Source organism: Corvus hawaiiensis, chromosome 21, assembly GCF_020740725.1.
Source record: "Corvus hawaiiensis isolate bCorHaw1 chromosome 21, bCorHaw1.pri.cur, whole genome shotgun sequence".
NCBI classification, from domain to species: Eukaryota; Metazoa; Chordata; class Aves; order Passeriformes; family Corvidae; genus Corvus; species Corvus hawaiiensis.
The window spans coordinates 6,801,797-6,821,500 of NC_063233.1; positions in this window are offsets into that span (position 1 = coordinate 6,801,797).

The window sequence follows — 19,704 nt, forward strand, 5'->3', positions numbered from 1 at the left end:
CTTCACTGGTTTTAGAATCAAAGCATTCCCTGCATTATAGAGTTGTGTGAGAGGGAATTGAAATTACTACACGCCCATTCACCACCTAATTGATTTCTCTAACTGTAATGCAATTTTTCCCCCTGTATCTTTTGGACAAAGCATTTACAGTGATATTGTCTTGCTGTAAGCCCACACCGGCACTGTTGAGTCATTTATAGCAAGAAGTTGGTCGGAAAAATGACAGCAATAACTTCATGCTGTGAGTGGGGTTCCTGAGTGAGCAAAAGCTTGACTGTAGGTGTCTGGGCTCTTTGGCTCGCCAGTATTTGGAAAAATGCATGAAGTCCTCAAGAATCCCTTGGCCAACATTTTTTTTGAGCAGAAAATATGCCATCTCCAAGAAAACCATGATATATGGCAGCCTTCTTTGTAGGGTTACAGCGCAGTATTTTAGGACTATCACTTGCACTTGAGATAACTTGTGTGTCCCTAAAAATATCAAGCTTGCAAACAGATTTCCTGAGAAGCTATAACCCAGGTAACCCACATTTTTACATACGATGTGCAGGCAGGGGAAGGCAGGGGAGTTTTGGGGAAGGGGCAGTAGACTGTGGGATAGGAGGGGTCAGGAAGGCAGCATGGCACTGTTTGCTCAAGCAGAACACAGACTGCAACAAAATACACATTTTTGGTTGGGTGGTGGGATTAAGAGGTAACCTACAGTTATGCTGGGAGAATATATTTAAAAGCTGTGACTCTGGAAGAGGCTTTTGCTGATGGCTCTGACTCTGGGAATGCCGTGGTATTCATTAATTCAAAACCCCACTTCTATTAATACACACACACACACAGACACCCCTGTGTCTTTCCATATACAAACAGCTTTGTAATGAATTTGATAAGAAAATACCTGAGTCAGTTAAGATTTATTAGTGAGTCTGCGGAATCGCCCTGCTTTGCCTAAACTATTTTTGAGCCTATTACGATTTTCACCTATATTTTAACAGCTTGCCTGAAGTAAATACGGCCTGATTTCTACCCTGGCTGTTTTCTGTGCACAGCACTGGTCTTTGATGCATACACAAGATAGTAATTAATTTCCAGTTTCATTCACTAAGAGAGACATGTGATGGGAACATCTCTGGGTAGATGGCAATTACCGCTTTACAGCACACCACAAAGATTTCTAAATGGAGCATCATCTCCTTACACAAATTGTTTTCCTTAAAGATCAGAGCTGGCCCTACTACCCCACTATCTCCTTCTCTGGAATTTGCCTGGAAAATCTCCTGTGTGGTGGGAAAAGGAGGGTCTATGGAACAAGAATCCATGTCTTCCTGCGCTTGAAGCATTTGTAAACAACTCACAATATTTGCTCAGAGGGATTTTTTTTCCTGCTGTATTTCTGATGAATGCAATGAAATGTGTGGGAAATTAAGGTCTCCTAAGTACATTTTAATTTAGATGAAAAATTATACATTATTACACCATACTGGTGATTGTTCTGACATAATTGATTGGGAGGGCCATCCACAAAGAACAGCAGGGAAGCTTGAGTTTGAGGAGAATACAGAAACAGATTTAACCATTTAGAAGTGTGATGGAAAGCAGTGTGACAGACTGGAAAACCTGGATTTCGGGTTCCATTTTGCCATTCTTTAGGGGAATCACCTTGTTTTCCTCTGCCTCTCTTTTTCCTCAACAAAATGGCAACATACAAAATGGGGATGGGGCTAGGCCTGGGGTCAAGATGGGGGTGGGAGGTGATGTTCCTACCACAAATGAGAGACTTATATGTTGAAAAGGGGATTTTTACTTCAGTGATGGCACAGACTGGGCAAAATTCAGATCCCATGCAGTGCCACAACTACCAGGCTCTGTAGTGAAAACAAAACAAATAACCTGTAAGTGCCTCAGTTCACCGTTCCTTAGGGAACTGGTATTGTGCTCCCAAAGATATTCCACACAATATGCAAATGATTTCCCACCCTCCTCTAGGTTTTTGGGGTTTTCACATATGTAATTACAGGTATTTTCTTTTTTCTTGGAGAGGTCACCTTACGTTGTAAAGATAGTGTGAAATGGGCGATGTTACATGAAATGTTAATATTACAATGGAACATCTCTGCTGCTGTTAATTTCCACTCACAATGTGAGGACAGACCCCAGTATATTCTGTTTCTTAGGTTTGTAACTGTGAAATACCAGTGATGGAGAAATAAGGGTGACTAAACCCGTGTCTGCAATACCCAAATTGCCGGCATTATGGATTGCAATGGGCAAAGTTCATCTTTAGAGTGACTGTTTCTGTGTGAGAAAACTCAACTCAAAAGGCAAAAGAGAGCAGGGAAGGGGAGAAGAGAGGGGAAAAAACTTGATTTGGGTGAAACAGCGGGAACCAGGACTTTACTTGCCCTGGCTTTCCTCCTAAATCTCACTGTGGGCATCTCCCTCCTACCTGGTTGTCCTGGCTCCCTTTGGTAGCAGCTGGGAGGAATATCCCATCACAAACACACTTCATCTGACTCTTTAGGGATGGGATGAGACAATCTTGGGATGAGATGACTTTCAGCCACCCTGGCATGTGCTCTGATGCCTGGTGATGTGGAGAGATCTGCACCGTGGGCGTTCACCATGGGCAGAAGGCTCTAGGGATCTCTGTTGCTCATAAATTTACATGTTGAAAACAAAATTTTCTAGAAGCATATGAGGTTTTTCTCAGTCACTTGTGAGATTTTTCCAAGACTTTTTCACTTTTCGGTGAGGGTTAAGGCCCCAAAAAACTGCATCTCCATGGGGTAGCTTGAGAGATCAATGCCATCAATGAACAAAATGTTGTTGGGAATTGCAGAGATAGAGGCAAAAGTTGAGAATAATGGGAATTTAAAATAAAGAGTTGGCTTTGGGAAGTTTTGGGCAAGCCATTGAGATTAATGAGAACTGCTTTCCCTGTGCTGCAGAAACACTCAGTGCCTTATCTGCCTTCAGGAAAACCTGTTATCCACAGGATGCTGTGAAATCGAAATGTTTCTCCTAAATGTTTGTTAGGAGCGAGGGGGACATATCTCACCTGGATTTGTGCAATCTGAGGCTACAGACAGTTTTGATTTATTCAGACCCTTATGAAATTATTGCCACAAATCTTTCCTGAACTGACTTAGAGGATGCATTTCTTTGACTGAATGGATTTATGCTATCTCCAGAGAACCAGATGAAACTTCACACCCTACATGGTCCTTGTGGGGAGGAAGAGCAGGCAGCACTTGGAGAATGCATTTTGAAGTACTTTTGAAGGGGCCATTGATGATTTCTGTCTGGCACACGTTTCAGCACATGCTCGATGGGGCTCAAAGCCCTTAAGCCTAAGGCAGCTGTAGCAAAACCTGAGTGAAAATGTCCCATCTTGACACAAAGGGATGGGGTTTTCTGTGCTGTCAATAAAAATGGCCAGCAAAAAGGCTACACGTGTCTCACAGCATCAGAAGATGACTTCAGAGATCTTTATCTGATGCACACGATGTCATTCCCAGGAGAGAAAGTGCTCTGCCTCACCTCTGCATTTCAGACCTCAGTGTGTGTATAGTAATTATTTCTACTCAGAGTTTTACTTCAAGTGTCCTTAGGCTCCTCTATCAACATTAGTCTCCTAAACCTTTTTACATATGAGTTCTATGAGTTGCTTCTCTGTTCCCCCACCCCATTTTGATCTTCTTTTATGTTTTTAATATATATGTGTCTAATAAAGCACTGAACCCAAACTGAACACTTTCTTCCAATTAAGGCCCCAGCAGAGAAGAGCTGAGCAGAATAATTTCCTCGCTTGTTTCACACAGAATACTCTATTAGTGGTTTGATGTGGGACTTAACATTCACCCAGAATATTTGGTCTTTTCTTTTTTTCCTTTTTAGCCCTCAGCAGCACATGAAAAGACAGGTGTAGACTCTGCCAGACCAGCCCTGAGATTCCAACAAGCTGTTGGTAACAAGCAGTGCCGTTTCTCTGTTTCATCTTTTCCATTCCTCTTGTATTTGGGAGGATTTTGCATCTGCTTTTTTTGTTACCTTGACATCTTTATACTCATGGAAGGTGTATTTTTTTCCTTGAGCCTTCCACTTAGTTACAGCCTATGTAATGCAGTGCACAGGATGAAAGCTGTTATCTGATTTGATTTTAATGTTCAAAAGTCCTCAAGCTGGTTTATCTAAAGATCCTCCCTGTATAATTGTATACTTAGAATTCAGCTGCAGTGTAACAGGGCAAGAGCCCTGTGTTCTGTCTGGAATTACGGAAAAGATACTGTTTATTTTTAAGCAAATACGAATGGGAGAAAGGGTAGGAAATTGCCAACATAAGAAAATGTATTCAGCCAAGTTTCAGGAAAACCTGCCCCAGGGTTTGATGTATTCTGGAATTAGATTGGATTTAAAGGCAGTGAATAGGAGAAAAATCAGCTGTCTGGAGAGATGAGGATTAAGATTCAAAAGTAAGAGAAAGACTTTAGGCAGCTCTAATCAAGGAATCAACCCTTTTGGGCCGGGTCCTGTACAAAAATGTCATACAAAGTTTGCAAGTGATTCTGGGATTTGAACCCAGCTCCTGCATATATTTCCCTTTAGATGCATTTTCATTGACTTTATTAATATAATGAAAGCAAATTACTTAAATGAGAAAATGAGTTACCTGATTGCAGATAATTTAAGTCAATCAGCTCCTAACTGGATGTTGTGGTTTAACCCCAGCCAGCGGCTCAGCCCTGCTCACCCACAGGCCCGTGCTGGGATGGGGGAGAGGGCTGGGAGGGGAAAAGGGAGAACACTTGTGGCTGAGATACAGAGAGTTTAACAGGGAGAACAAAAGCCATGTGGACAAGCAAAGCAAAACAAGGAGTTCACTCCCCATTTCCCATCAGGAAGGCTCAGCCATCCTCAGGATAGCAGGGTTGTCACCTAGAACAGTGGGATCAGATGAGGTCAGCTGTCCCAGCTGTGTACCCCCAGTTTGTGCCCTGGTGCAGGGAGGAGCAGAAAACACCTTGGCACTGTCAGCACCGCTCAGCTAAAACACCCCTGTGTTATCAACCATGCTTCCAGCACAAATCCAAAACACAGCCCTGTACCAGCTTCTGTGGATAAAAAATTAACTCTACCCCAGCCAATGCCACCACCAGGACTGTCCCTGTACTCATTCAGGGCCTGTTAATGTGATCTTCACATCTGAGACTGAATATATTGCTGTTATGAAAAGTATTTACAGCCTCCAGCTCCAATGTGCAGTGAAAACATGGCAGAGAAGTAAAACAAATAAATCATAAAGACAAAGAAAGAGGAGAAAGGAAGCTTGACTATGTCATTTTATTGGGGGAATAGGAACACAGGGAGATTAATGGTTTCATTTGAAGTTACAGCACAGTGTGTGACAGGATCAGGAGCAGAATCCAGGTCTTTTGTTGAAAATTGGATTTTTGATGAAAAACTTCATGCACTTTCTAAAATTAGGAAATTTTCACCTCGCCTCAGCCAGGAGCACCTTCCAAGGGAGGTGGGAACCTGGAGGCAGAGGGAAGAGGTCTCTGAACTCCCATCAGTTTCTGTCTGGACTCATTCTGGCTTTGAATTCAGTGGCTTGCTGAGAAAGCTGATGTTCAGCAGTCAAAGAAAGGTGCCAGGCCAGGAGGTACCTCACAGAAATTTTGTTAAAGATATACTACATTAAACTGCCGTGAAATTTTATGTATTTTTACCAGAAAATATCAACCTTTGTTAAAATGATTCTTAAAAAAATTCTGAGATTTAGCATTCTCATTGATGCAGATCACTTCTCCTATAAAACTGTGAAACTCCCTTAATTTCACACCTGTCAATACTAAACCATCATCTTGTGAAGATTTTACCAGAGGAAAAAAAAAAAAAAAGAGAAATTCAATAAAGCTTTTGCAGCATTCCTCAAGCTGAAATGTCATGAAATGTCCTGGGGTATGATTAAGGAAAAAAAACACCTTCATGATATTTTGGTGGGAAATATATATTCAGCTCTGCTCACAGAATTCCAGAAAGGAAATTAATTCCACATAAAATGGCAGCCTCCTTAGACTAAGTAATGAGAACAACTGTGTGCTACAGAAAGACTGAAATAACAATTAGAGTTAGTGTGGGTTTAATAGGTTGTCCCTGCTCGTATGTTATGGAGACAGGAAAAAGAAGAGGGGATAGAAGAGGCCACAGGAACCTCCTGTGTGGTTCATGGTGACCTTCACCCTTCCTGTGACGGCAGAAACAATGAACAGACACAGAATCACAGGATCATTAAGGTTGGGAAAGATCTCCAAGTTCCTAAAGTTCAACCTTTGACTGAGCACCCCAACAGACACTAAACCCAGAGCACTGAGTGCCATGTCCAGTCATTCTTTGAACACCTCCAGGGATTGGGACTCCACCACCTCCCTGAGCAGCCACTTCCAATGCTTAACTACACTTCCAGGGAAGAAATTCTTCCTAATACCTAGCGTGAATCTCCCCTGGTGCAACTTGAGGCTGTTTCCTCTTGCCCTGTCACTTGTTCCTGTGAGAAGAGACCAAGGTCCTCCTCACCACAACATCCTGTCAGGGAGTGGAAGAGAGCAATAAGGTCTCCCATGAGATGTCTCTACTCCAGACTAAACTACCCCAACAAATACCTTCAGCTGTTCCTCACAGGATTTATGGTCCAGGTCTTCATAGGATTTTTGTTCCAGACCCCTCCTCAGCTTCGTTGCCTTTCTCATGACATGCTCCAAACCTCCAACGTTCTTCTTGTTGTGAGGGTTGCTCCAATCCCTGACCTGGCATAGCAGCCTGCAACAAAATGGCATAAACTTGAGGGTAAGATGGGATCAGGGTTTAGGGTGTGATTATAAAAGCAATGATTAAAGATGTGTATTGAGCCAGCATGGCCAAGGCTGGGTCCCAGCCAGTAGCGCCAGTAGGGGATGCTGAGCTGCTCCCAGCCCAGCTGAGCTGGTACCCAGTCACCAGTGAGTTGTCTGAGGACAGCCTCCAGTAGAACTTCAGAGCAAGGCTTGAGCTCATCCCTCTGAATGCTGAGATGTCCCTGCCACCAAACCCCACTAAACATGCTCCCATCTGTGTTCCCCTGCCTTCCTGTGCATCCCTGCTGCAGAAAACCCCTGTACGTGGGCACCCAGTGCACACCAGTGCCCACCCTGAGAGACTTGTTCTCAGACAATATTTGCTGTGTTGTTTTGTTGTTTTCTTTGTTTTCTTTTCCCCTGCATAAATCACTTCACTGCTGAAAAGTCACTGGAATTTTTCCTCCATTTCCTCCTTGCAGCAGCAGGGGCATAGTGACGCCAATGGAAAATTGCTTTGGTACCTTGAACTGTAAATGATGCTGTTTTCATGATTCATCAAATCCATCTGAAGCAGAGGTGGCGTGTCAGTAGGGCTAGGCAAAGTTTAGAACATAATAGGGCCCGAGAGGTGAGAGACTTGTCTTTCATTGCAGTGGTGCATCTTTGAAATGACTGCTGGAAATAATTAGGTTCCTTGAATTCCATTGCCATTTGGTGCTTTTCACGCTAATCAGAGGAAGAGCTCATTTGCATTAACTGGAGGGAATAAAAGTATTTTTTACTAGAACGAGCCCATAACAAAGAGAGAGGTCTCTTGGCTTTGGAATTTGTTGTCCCTGCAGTTCTACACTGCACTTCATGTCTGGCCAAGAATGAGGTGAAAAATGTTTATTTAGTATTTATTAAAGAGCTTCAGAGCCTTATAATCTTTAAACTTTGGTCCTTCTAAATATTCCATACTCTTTTTATTTATTAATAAATGTTTCATCCTGTCTCATCCAAAACCTGAATGAAGCTCTCAGGTCATGCAGCCTGGGAGATGATTCACAGAGGAGAAATTGAACAAAATCTGATTTCTAATCACTTTGTAGAATTTTTTCAGGACTTTAGGGGTCCAGTGTTTAAAGAAGGTAGGGAGAGTTGTGATGTCTGACCTTTCCCATCCAAACTCAGCATTAATTTATAGATCTTTAATGATCCTGAGCACATCAGCTTCACTTCTGTGTGTCTCATTTTATCTATATGTAAAATTAGAAGAGTAAAAATATGACCCTATTCTACAAAGGTGTAACAGGTCTTAATAAATTTCTGATATTAAACTGCTGTGAAGGCTTTGCTTTATGAAATGCAGGCAGTGTTTTCAAAAGAGCTCAGCTGCTATTTAGACACCTCTGCAAGAACCTGGGGCATTGAGGATGTTTTATGTCCTGAATCTTTACAAATATGTGGTTATGAGAACCTCAGTGTTCTCTGTGGGACACTGAGCTCTTAAAGCAACCCAGATTTTACTTAAATGCCAAAATTGAATGAAGGCTTTTTGCAAGGGGGCTCTGCTTTCCATCCAGGTCTCCTTCTCCTTCATCACACTTTGGTGTTGCTCTGAATATGGACTGAGGGGAAAAAATGCCGATATCTGTGGACACAGATATTTAATCATGGAAATCTAGGGCTGTTCCACTGGAATTTGTGTTTTCTGCAAATTTTTATTGAACTACTGGAGAGGGTATCTGCCTTCACTTGTTTTACAAAGTGGAGGAAACTCTTCCAATGATCTCTAAGTATGTATTGCAGGATGAAGGAGGGGAAAGCAGAGGGGTTAGAGCTCAGAGCTTTAGAAACCCTCAAAAATGTGAAGAGTACAAGGTAAAATGTTATTTTTCAGGAGGCCAAAGTAATAGGATTCTTTAAATCAAGAAATACTATGTCAAAATGTTGTATGACCTATGACAAGTGTATGTTTGCCCTTGTAGAACCATGAGACACATGAACATAGAGTAGAACCAAACATGATGCTGTTTGAGCATGAGCTTCATCTCCCCTTGCTTTACCGATGTAAAACTTTGCTGTTTCCCCTCCCCCAGTTTCCTCAGCTTCCTCAACAGCCAAGGGAGGGGAGGCAGCTTTTCTGGGAGAGGTTTATAAAACAGGATGAGCAACACTTTAGAGATGTCTATCCATCTTTATGTTAATAATAAAACGAGCCCGGAAGCTACCTTTAGCAAAATCCCATAAATTCAGATTACTGAGGTGAAACACATTGCATGTTAACAGTAGCAATTGTCATCCTGAGGACAGGCAGAATTACAGCAGCTGCTGTCACCAAATCCATGTGCTACAGACAACTTGCTCTGAGTGGCTGAGTTTTAAGTTCATTTAAACCTTATTCTCTGATGTTTCTTTAAAAAAAACTTAAAAGGCCTTTTTTGTGTCCACAGTTAATTTCGTATCGGGTTTACTGGTAAGTATCACATCTCCAGACTGATTAAGTGCAGTGATGGCTGGAGGGGAGCCTGTTTGGCTGCCTGAAATCACCTGCTTGTGACTTAAGATATCTCCTTGCAAATTCAACTCCATCCACAGCTGACCCAAAGATAATGTATCACTCACAGCTCCAAGTCTCCTGGTGCAGATGGATTTCAGGGACAATAAGTTCAGTCCAGACTGGGGTAATTTTTCAGTGTTTCACTATGGGAATTCAGAGAATTTTTCCTTCCTTCACCCTTGTTTTCGAGGAAGAGAATCTCTGTGCAGAGGCTGTTGCTTTCTGCTTGTAATGAAGATGTGCTTAAGTGTGAATTTCTGTGCTCTTCAGGCTGTTCTTCAAAACTTGTCAGTTCTTCATAGGAATGACACATCCCCTCCCAAATCCTCTAAAGAACAAGTGTGCCTTGCCCCAAGAGCCACATTGGAAGAACTGTTAATTCACTTCAGAAATCTATCCAGATTAATAATAATAATAATAATAATAATAATAATAATTCAAGAGAGGAAAATCCTATACAAAACATAAGCTCTTCTTTCCCTGTGCTGAGAGTGAAAAAAGGACATTGCTCCAAACTGTATTTCACAGGGATTCTTTTTACTTCTACCCCAAGTTGCCAGACTCATGCAGCGCCACTGAAATTTTAGGAGCATTGAAGTTGTTACTTGTGAACTGCATGGGGCTGTCTTGAAAACAAGGTCCATTCCCCAAGCAGCCTGAGGCAGGAAGGAAGCCCTCTCCTGCTAATTTTTTTTTTCTCTGACGGCAGAATAAAAAAACTTAAGTGAAAAGAGAAAAAAGCCCATGAAGGTGCCTCTGCATTTTTGTTTGGAAACAAAGAATTTGTAAAGTTTTGCTTTAACTCCCTTAGATGTTAGTTATAATTTTTTTACAACTTTTTAAATGCAGAACATGTAGCTAAATTCAAAGCACAGTGGGAAAGAGCCATAAGCTTGAATCCTAGGGGTTGCAGTCTCCAGTAAACATTTCTTTTCCTCCCATCAGTGGAAGGCTTCCATGGCTGGATTTAACCTGGGGGTTCCTCACTGGCAATCAAGACCTTTTGATCTCTGTAAGCCAATTCCCCAATTATTTGGAATTGAGGAAGGGAAAGCAGAATAACTTTGTTAATTAAGCAGGCAAATCCTCACGACCTGGGCAGGTGCTGGGATGCTTCTTTAGAACACTTGCAGGATGTCTTCAGTAGATTTATGTGTTACAAGCCTGACTTTCAGCTATTAAGGAATGCAGTTTGATTTATTAAGGTGGATGATTCCCTTACCCCAGGGAATCTTGTTTTCCTACAGGTGGATTTTTCTCTTTGCAGGTAATGGTTTTTTGTTTTAAGACAAATTTTTGAAGACTGTTACGTATCCCAGGGGAGAGAGGCATTATCAAGGTGGGCTGAAAATCATTCCAAGATTCTCAATGTCTCCATCAGACTCTGAACCTGTCCCAGACAACAGCAAACTGTGGTTGACAGCAAAAGTGATTTTGACTCCTTATGGATGGAAGCTGAGTTTCTATTTCCTCTGTTAGAATCATAGAATCCCAGAATGGTTTGGGTTGGAAGAGACCTTAAGGATCATCTTGTTCCAACTCCCTGCCATGGGCAGGGCCTCCTTCCACTATCCCAGGTTGCTCCAAGCCCCATCCAACCTGTCCTTGGACACTTCCAGGGATCCAAGGGCAGCCACAGCTTCTCTGGGCAACCTGTGCCAGGGCCTCCCCACCCTCACGGGGAAAAATTTCTTCTCTATATTCAACCTAAATATTCCCTCTGTCAGTCTGAAGCCATTTCTGTGAGGTCTCCCCACAACCTTCTCTTCTCCAGGCTGAACAGCCCCAACTTATTCAGCCAACAGGCAGATGATTTAGTACTGGTTGCTAAAAGATAGAGGCCCAAAAAATGGTGTTCTGACTCAACATTTTACTAAGTTCAGCTGTCTGAACAATCCAGGGTCTATGGACACACACTGGGGTCGGAATTCTGGACTAAATGCTCTGCTCCTTTGCAGTACTGAAGATGCTCCAATGTGGTTTGAATCTGGGATCTCTCCTGTTTTAGTGAAGTAGAAGAGAAAAGGCAAATCTCTGGCCACCACTAAAGGACCCAACTATTTTGGGGGAAAGTTTGGATCCAAGCTGATGCATATAGTTTCCCTACATTCCAAAATCAGAGAATACAGCTGTTTTTAAATGATGTGGGGTACTTAAAGGCAGCAAGGAAATTGTATTCCATGCAGAGTGCTTTCCTCAAGGAGAACAAGGGGTCACTCACTCCTGTGATCTCGCTGAGGCTTCACAGCCAAGGTTTCCCTGGTGCCCAGGGGTGTGAGAGTGCCCGGCATGGAACATGGAGAAAGCTGAAAGACAGTGGGCTCCTTTAACCAGAAATGTGCTCAGCTGAGGACAGGCTCTGAATATGACCTGTGTGTCTTCCCTCAGGTCTGAATTTCATCCTCAAATCTCCTCCATGGGAATGAGCAGATCTACTGCCACTGCTTCCCAGTGGGCAATGGAGACATGGAGACACTCCTTGCCTTGCCTAAAATCCTAATTGTGGCTTGTGGGGGCACTGGAGCTGGCAGCAGCTGAACAAGGAATTGATCACAAGCCTTCTGATAGCACCCTGATGATTAGAATAGCTGGTTTTATCGGCAAATAGGTGTAATTCCACTCTTTTTTTACACAGCTTTTTGTCTGCCCTGCCTTTTGAGACAGCAGGCTCTTTTGAATAGGTACTATCTGATATTTTATATAGCACTTAGCAAAATATAGTCCCAATCTCACTGAGCCTCTGGGCATTACCATAATCAGTGCATTAGGGGTGATTTTTTCAGGCAAAGATTTGAAAATAACTTTGAGGAGTCTCTTCTAATAAAAGTTTTTTGTTTGCTGCTCTTTGGAGAGGAGAGGGAGAGAGGGATTTCCGTTCTCTCTCTCTCCCACACAGAGCTGCACATCTACATTAAATCTTGAAGAAGATGTAAGTCCCCAACTCCCCCAAAAGAAGTGGAGCATTCTGGGTGTTTTGGAGGAGAAAAAAAAATTATGTTTTGAAAGAGCCAAGATATTTAGCTTTGAAAATTAGCTACTCAGCAGGCCAGCATTAAAATTAATTTAATGGAGTGTAAATTAACATACTTGACACTTTTTTGATCATTTTTCATAGACAGTGCTGACCAATGGAAATAAAAGCTTTTTCTCCCATGAGGTCAGGACAAGAAAATTCACAAATTTGCTATTCCCACCCCATGGGGTGCTTCCTCTTCAGGAGTCAAAGTAGTTCATTGAGTGTAAGTCTTTAAATGTAAAGTGTAAATCTTTGGCATTTGCTTTTGGATACGATAAACTGATGGTTTAGTGGGGGACTTGGCAGTGCTGGCTTAGTGGATGGACTTGATGATCTTAGAGGGCTTTTCCAACCTAAATGATTCTGTGATTCTGTGACTTGAAAAAAAAAATGTTTCATTCACTAACAATGAAATGTGTAAAAAATTTCCCTTTCAAATAATCTGTGAAAGTTAATTAAGTTCACTCAGAGTTTACAGCAACGATTCTCTAAAAAGTACAGGGGGTATTTATAACCTTGCCCGAAAATGCCACATAGTGAAAGTTTTGATATGTTGATAAGTGATAAGAATGTCATTTGAGGTTTATTTTTTTAATAATCATTTAATTGTCATTGTAAAATGCCTCATAGTTGGGACAGATTAAATTACCACAAAACCCATTACTGAAATTCATAACCCCCCATAAATGTAAAGTGTTTGCTGCTGTGCCATAAATAACCACTCTCATTCCAGGAAAATGAGGTGCAGGAAATAAATTAACAAAATCCAAACACACAGGACATTAGGTTACAACAATTTGCTGTAGAGGAGTCTGATGGAAACACAGCAGAGCCCAGAGGAGAGGCAAATTCAATGTTTAATTATGGCCTCAGCAAATCATGCCCCTTCTGTGTGTTTTGCCATATTGACATGTTTCAAAGATTATTTCACAGTCCAGTTCAGTAGCTCTGGTAAAGCATGTGCATTTCAGATGTCATTATACTTGAAAAGGTCTGAAGAGCCCAATATTTCTCCAAAGATGAGTGGAGAATCCACTCACGGTTGAATGAAAGGAGGTAAATCAATTTTTGTTAGTCCCACTCAAAAGGCTCTGGGTCTTATTTTCCATCCTTTGCAGCTTTGGTGATCAGTTCACCTTGTGTTTAGTGGAAGAGAAAACACAGTGAATATTTCAGAACTTTCCATCAGCTGAAATGGCCACACAAGGTTCCAGTCTCTGGCAGGTTTGATCTTTTAGCTGGAGCATGGCATCAGCCTGGAAAAGGAACCAGGCTGCAACAATTCCTGTTGGAAAGAAGATGGGAAGGCTGGGAGGGACATAGTGGGTGGGAAAAGGAGATTTTGAACAACTTAATTGTGATATAGAAATGGCATCTGTAGTAAACATATTGAACTGATAAACAATGCAGCTGCTACAGATTTCACACAGAGAAATAAATGCCATGGCCATATGCAATTCATTACCTGAGTTAATTGGGGAATTCAAAAAAAATAAAAGGAAAGAAATTTTAGGAATAAGGAAAGAAATGGATCACCAGAGAGAATCTGTGTCTGTGAGCTGCACATCTGGCCTGTCCCAGGGCTGCACAAGAGACCAGCTCTCACTTCTGGCCAAGGCAAGAAGGTACCACCAGAGCCTTTCCTGATCCAGCATAATGCACTGGGCACTGGTGATAACTTGTTAATATTTTCTGGGGGACAAAAAACCAACACACACAAAAAAAGGAAGACAAGAAAATGATGGGAAATGAATTTTCAAATGCTGGTTCTGGATGCATATCCTCAGCCCAATTTTCCAGCCAGGTCCCTCTCTGTTGACCTGAAGTAAAGTCCCACCATTTCAAAGCAATATTAGGCCTCTCTACGTGAATATTTTGATTACAATGCATCCTCCAAAATGCAGATGGACCCTGGTTTTGAAGCTGGAATAGGCTCCAGAGCTGATTACAGGTTCTGAAGGCATTTTGGAGGATGGAGGGGTGTTGCAGTGGGGATACTGCAACACGCATATATCAAACCAGGAGTCCCGTGGAAAGGAAATATATATGGACAGACAGATCCTTGCTAGATGTTTCAGAGATGTTTATTTCTCCAGCCGCATGGCCGGGCTCTGCCCAGGAACTGTTCCAGTCACGGGACCAAGGGTCCTTCTGCCCGCGCAGGGAACACAAACCAACCAATGGGAACGAGGCTGAGCAGGGGCAGGAAACCCCGTGTCTGTGCCCTCAGGGCCCCCTCTCCCAGGGCTACACGGCGGGGGAGGGACCCCAACACCTCACCCGTTTTATTTTAATAAAAGGAGAATGAAAACAACTGGATAAACATAACAAGAACAGTTTCAAAACAAAACAAGCCACCCTCCTGAGTCTTTAAATGTCCAAACAGATTCTCTGGAACATCTTAGGGCTGACAGAAGGGAGACAGAACTCTGAGCATGCTTTGTGGGGAAACTGAGGCAGGAGAGGGTTTAACTTCTTCCCTCCCCCTTTTCATCCCCCACTCGGCATTGGAAAGGGATTTTTGGGGAAACAATTGGCAAAAGCATGGTTTTGTGAGGGAAACCATGGATGAAAAAACGGATTGGGAATACACTGGGGGTAATAGGACATAGGGTAAAAGGGAAAGGTGGGATTAGGAAAGGGAGACTGTAGGGGGGACTTACAATAGAGATATTGTCTAACATGACTACAGTTTTTTGCATATATACTGCCTTTTACAGGAACACCATCAGGCCCAGTGACCTGCGATGCTTGTAACCCTTTTCTACCTTGTATAATTTTGAATTCCACGACTTCTCCATCTCCCAAGCTTGGGATGCATTTTTCAGGGTTATTCTTTTTAATAGCAGTTCTATGCACGAATATGTCTTGCTGGTTGTCACACCTTGTTATAAAACCATAATTTTGCTTAACATTATACCATTTTACTATCCCTAAGATCTTAGTTGCTATGATCTTTTCCTTTTTCCAAGTGGCTGCTGTTTTCTGTCTCGCTGCGTCTTTGCTCTCTCTTTCGGTCGCTCCCGTGTTGGAATTGTCGGGGCTGCTCGTGCCTGTGGGCTCTTCCCGGGGTCGCGTTCGGGGCTGCGCGGGCCGGGCCGGGCCGCGCCGCTCAGTTCTCCGTGCGTCGCCTCCTCCGGTCGCAGCTTCGCGGCCGCTGCCGGGCGCTGCACCCACATCTCGGCCGGGCCCCCGAGCGATGACTCCCCCGCGCCCTGCTCCAGCGCGCGTCTCGGCTGGGCGCGGCTCCGCTCCGCCGCCACCGCCGCCCGCGCGCCGCCCCTCTCGGTCGGGCGTTCACAGGGCTCGCTCCACCACGCGCTGTGCGGGGCCATTCGGGCACCGCCAGGTCCCGCCGCTCCCGCCGCGCCTCGCTCTGCCACCAACACTGCGGCTCGCATGGCTCCGCCCGCGCGCGGGAACTGCCTCGCTGCTGCTCGCAGAGCGCTCGGTGCACGTGGCCTGGGCCGCACGGTCCCTGCGCCAGGCTTCCCTTCGCCAGGACACAGCTGACATTGCTCAACAGTCTCGGTAACTAAATAATATTCACGAAAATATTCTTCCATCGGCATATATTTTGACTCCAGTATTAACTGTGTCCAAACGGTTTTCCAAAAGCCCTTCGTAAGAATTAAATCCCAAGAAACATAGAAAAAGTTCTTAAACAACCATGCCAGGAAGTGTTTCAGTTCTTTCTGAACTTGAATCAAGCTAAAATTCACAAATCGTTGTTCCAAGAATCATTTTAAGTTTAAGATAAATGTCCATATGCGGCTCTGAGAGCCAAGAGTCTTCCCACGGTTCCTCCATAGTTTAGATATGGAATAGCAAAGCAAAACCAAGAAGAGGAATCCAAAGTTTCCAGGGTTTACTCACACAAATCAGTCGCTTAGGGATCGGGGATCGTTCTGCTCTCAATTCTCCACCATTTGTTGCAGTGGGGATACTGCAACACGCATATATCAAACCAGGAGTCCCGTGGAAAGGAAATATATACGGACAGACAGATTCTTGATAGCTGTTTCAGAGATGTTTATTTCTCCAGCCGCATGGCCGGAGCTCTGCCCAGGAACTGTTCCAGTCACGGGACCAAGGGTCCTTCTGCCCGCGCAGGGAACACAAACCAACCAATGGGAACGAGGCTGAGCAGGGGCAGGGAAGCCCCGTGTCTGTGCCCTCAGGGCCCCTCTCCCAGGGCTACATGGCAGGGGAGGGACCCCAACAGAGGGGTTCAGGGATGGAACATTTCTGCTCTGCAGCCAATTACCACCTGAACTTACCAAGATGGTCTCCCTTACACATTTAACAAAACCAGCAGGAACTCACCTTGAAGGGACTCCAGATACACTCTTGCAGACACGAAATACATCTAAAGATTCCTTATTAATTGGTTGGAAACCCAGCGACAGCTGCTGAAAAATAAAAAGTTACGAAAACTCTCAACTTTTCAATAGGGTTTCATGTTAGTACTGTAAATTAATGTAAATGTCACTTTAAAAGAGAATACGGAATAGAAACCTAATAAAGCAGTACAGCTCTGCAGGGGTGGTAAGTAAATTGAGGGAATATTTGATTAGATTTCAAATGCTGCTCTTTAATTTGTATGCGCTCACTTATTTCCCCCCGCCCCTCCCCAAGCTTTTCTCATCTATTATATCTGCTGGCACACAGTGAATTTTGCAGTTGTACCTAAAAGGTCTCTCTTTGCTGGATGATAACTCACATTAGCTTGGACGCATGTGGCGATGGCTTCCTCCAGCCTGTGCTGCAGCAGCAGCCGGGGAGACATGAACAGCACAAATTCCCTCCTAGGGTGCTGTGCCTGTGACACCAGCAATGGGATCCTGTTCACCCCTATGCCCCTCATGAGCTGAAAATAAATGAGGGATTGCAGCCCAAACAGCCTGGAGTCACATCCTGTGATGGAAAGGCAGGTCCTCCTTTTGGCTCCCTCTGTGGAGCAGAGATATGTTAAGTAAACTGTGAGCTCTCAGGGCAAACCGTGTTGGCAGAGACCTGCAATCCCAGGAACAGGTGTTTTTGGGTTAAATCAAAGAGCTTAAGCAAAATGGAATTGAGAGACTTGGTGAAAGCTCCCACGTGTTCTGTGTTTCTAACTCGCAGTGCAGGTACCCAGTGAGTCAGGAGTTGAAGTCCCTTCCAACCCTGGATGTTCTATGAATCCCTGGTTGTAATGGTACCAGGAACCAAGATAGTCTGCAGCTCATGTCCACAGTGACCCAACTGCACAGGCTCAGGAGACCTCCTGGTCTCTTTTCCTGACCCCCAAAACTTCTGATTGATTTGAGACCCGCTGGGATAACAGCGCCAAGATATGACTGCAAGGCACAACTCCTGAGACAGGTACATTTTCCTGCTTTTAAAAGCTCACATCCTGGCAGAAAGCTCTGCTCTGGTTTAGTAACAGCTACCATGTAGCAGAGATAATGGTCTGAAATCTCTGTGGCCTTTATCTACTTCTCTCTCCCTCAGTGAAGTGCTGTTGTGGACTGGCTGTGGCTGCAGACCGGTCACATCTGAGCTGATGGGGCTCTTACCTTCTTTCTCTGAGCTTTGGCCAGACTTGCAGAAGAAACATGCTCAAAGGCTCTTCTGTCTCAGCCAGAGAGTTACCTCTGCATTGCTGGTCCTTTGCTGCTCTCTTTTCAGGTGGCATCAGTCGTGTCCTTGCTGTTTGAAGGCAGAAATGAGCTCCTTCATCCTTACACATATTATTACTTGAGCTGAGCAAAGATTGACCTCTCCATGTCCTTTCTGTTCCCCTGCTGCTTAAGAGACTGTCAGTCTCTTAAGTGATGGACTCTGTGCTTTGCTCTTGGAGATCTGAGGGCTGGTTGTGGTGTGTCTGTCAGCCTGAGCCCTCTGTGCTCAGATAAGAATGCTGACAGCAACAAGCTTGTGTTCCTCAGTTCCTCAACTTGTAACATTTCCAAGACTTTCAAATCCATTCCTTCCAGGAAGCCAGGAAGCAGTGGGACAGTGGAGGTGAGGCTAGTCAAAGTGAAGATTTTAGAAGTATTTCATTATTCCTTACTAATTTCTGCAGGCACCACAAAGCAGTGAAGCAGCCAGGAAGAGCACCTTCAAAATCAGGAGTTAGGAGTAGGTAAAGGTGCATCCTGATGGGTGGAAAGGCAAACACAGGAGAAAGGAACTCCCATTAGGAAAAAACCCCAGCTTTAATGAAGCAAGCACATTCCCCTCCCTCTCTGCAAGGCAGTGCCTCTGAACATGCCCATGTGGGATTTTAGTTTTGGTGTTTGCTTCTGTTGCTGTCTAAAGTGCCTTGGGACAGATAAGAATGACAAATTAATGAAGCACAGCCTCTCTTCTGCTTGAGTGGGAGAAGAGCTGGGAACAGGGAATGGAACTGCTGCTGCAATGCAAAGTTTGGCCATATGACACATCAGTTTTGCCTTATCAGGCTGCTCTAAGAGCTCTGATAAGACAGTGATTCAGCTAAGGAAAGATGAGGCTGACACTTTCCTTATGTCCTTACCCACACAAAGGAAGTCAGAGCTATTGGACACTGCCAGATGATCTGGCTTTGTCCAGACATTACCAAAATTGCTAAAATGGCCAGTTCCCTGCTAAAACACTTCCTGTGAGTCCTACACCTTTTTCCCCCAATGGTTTGCGGATTTGGTGATATAGCCATTTGGCCATGACTCACTGTTTATAGATCCTGTTGCAAAGCTAAATTTATAGCAAATGAGAAAAGGTCAGGACTTTCAGCAGAAACAGACTGAAGAGAAAACTTCTAATGAGTTCTTCTTGGAGATCATCAAACTGCCAAAGAAAACCTCCCAAAAAAATCAACTGTAAAGGCGAAACTTGGCTTTCCTTTGATATCCTCCTCTACACAGCCATTTTGAGCAGTCCCAAAAATCTAAAAGGGAAGATCACAGGAATGGCAATATTCTGCTCCTCTTCCCTCCCATCTCAAAGGATGGAGATACCTTTGAAGGGTACCTGCACCCTTGCAGGAGTTTGTAGAAAACACAGTGTTGGGCAAAAGTGTAAATATCTCCCCAGCTTGGCACTGTGATGGCAGAGAAGGACTTCAGGAAGGCTAATTGTTTTATGTACACATGGAATCCCCTGGAGCCCCAGGAAAACCTCCTCGATGATTCTCTAGTGGAATTGTGTGGCACCAGGGTGCCTGGGTCCTCTTTTGTCGCTCTTGATTCACTTAAATTTCCTAACCCTGGCCAGAAAGAATCAGTTACATTGTGAATAAAGTCACAGCCTCTAATTCCAACCTTCCTCCATTCACTCCTTCCAACATCCCTGTG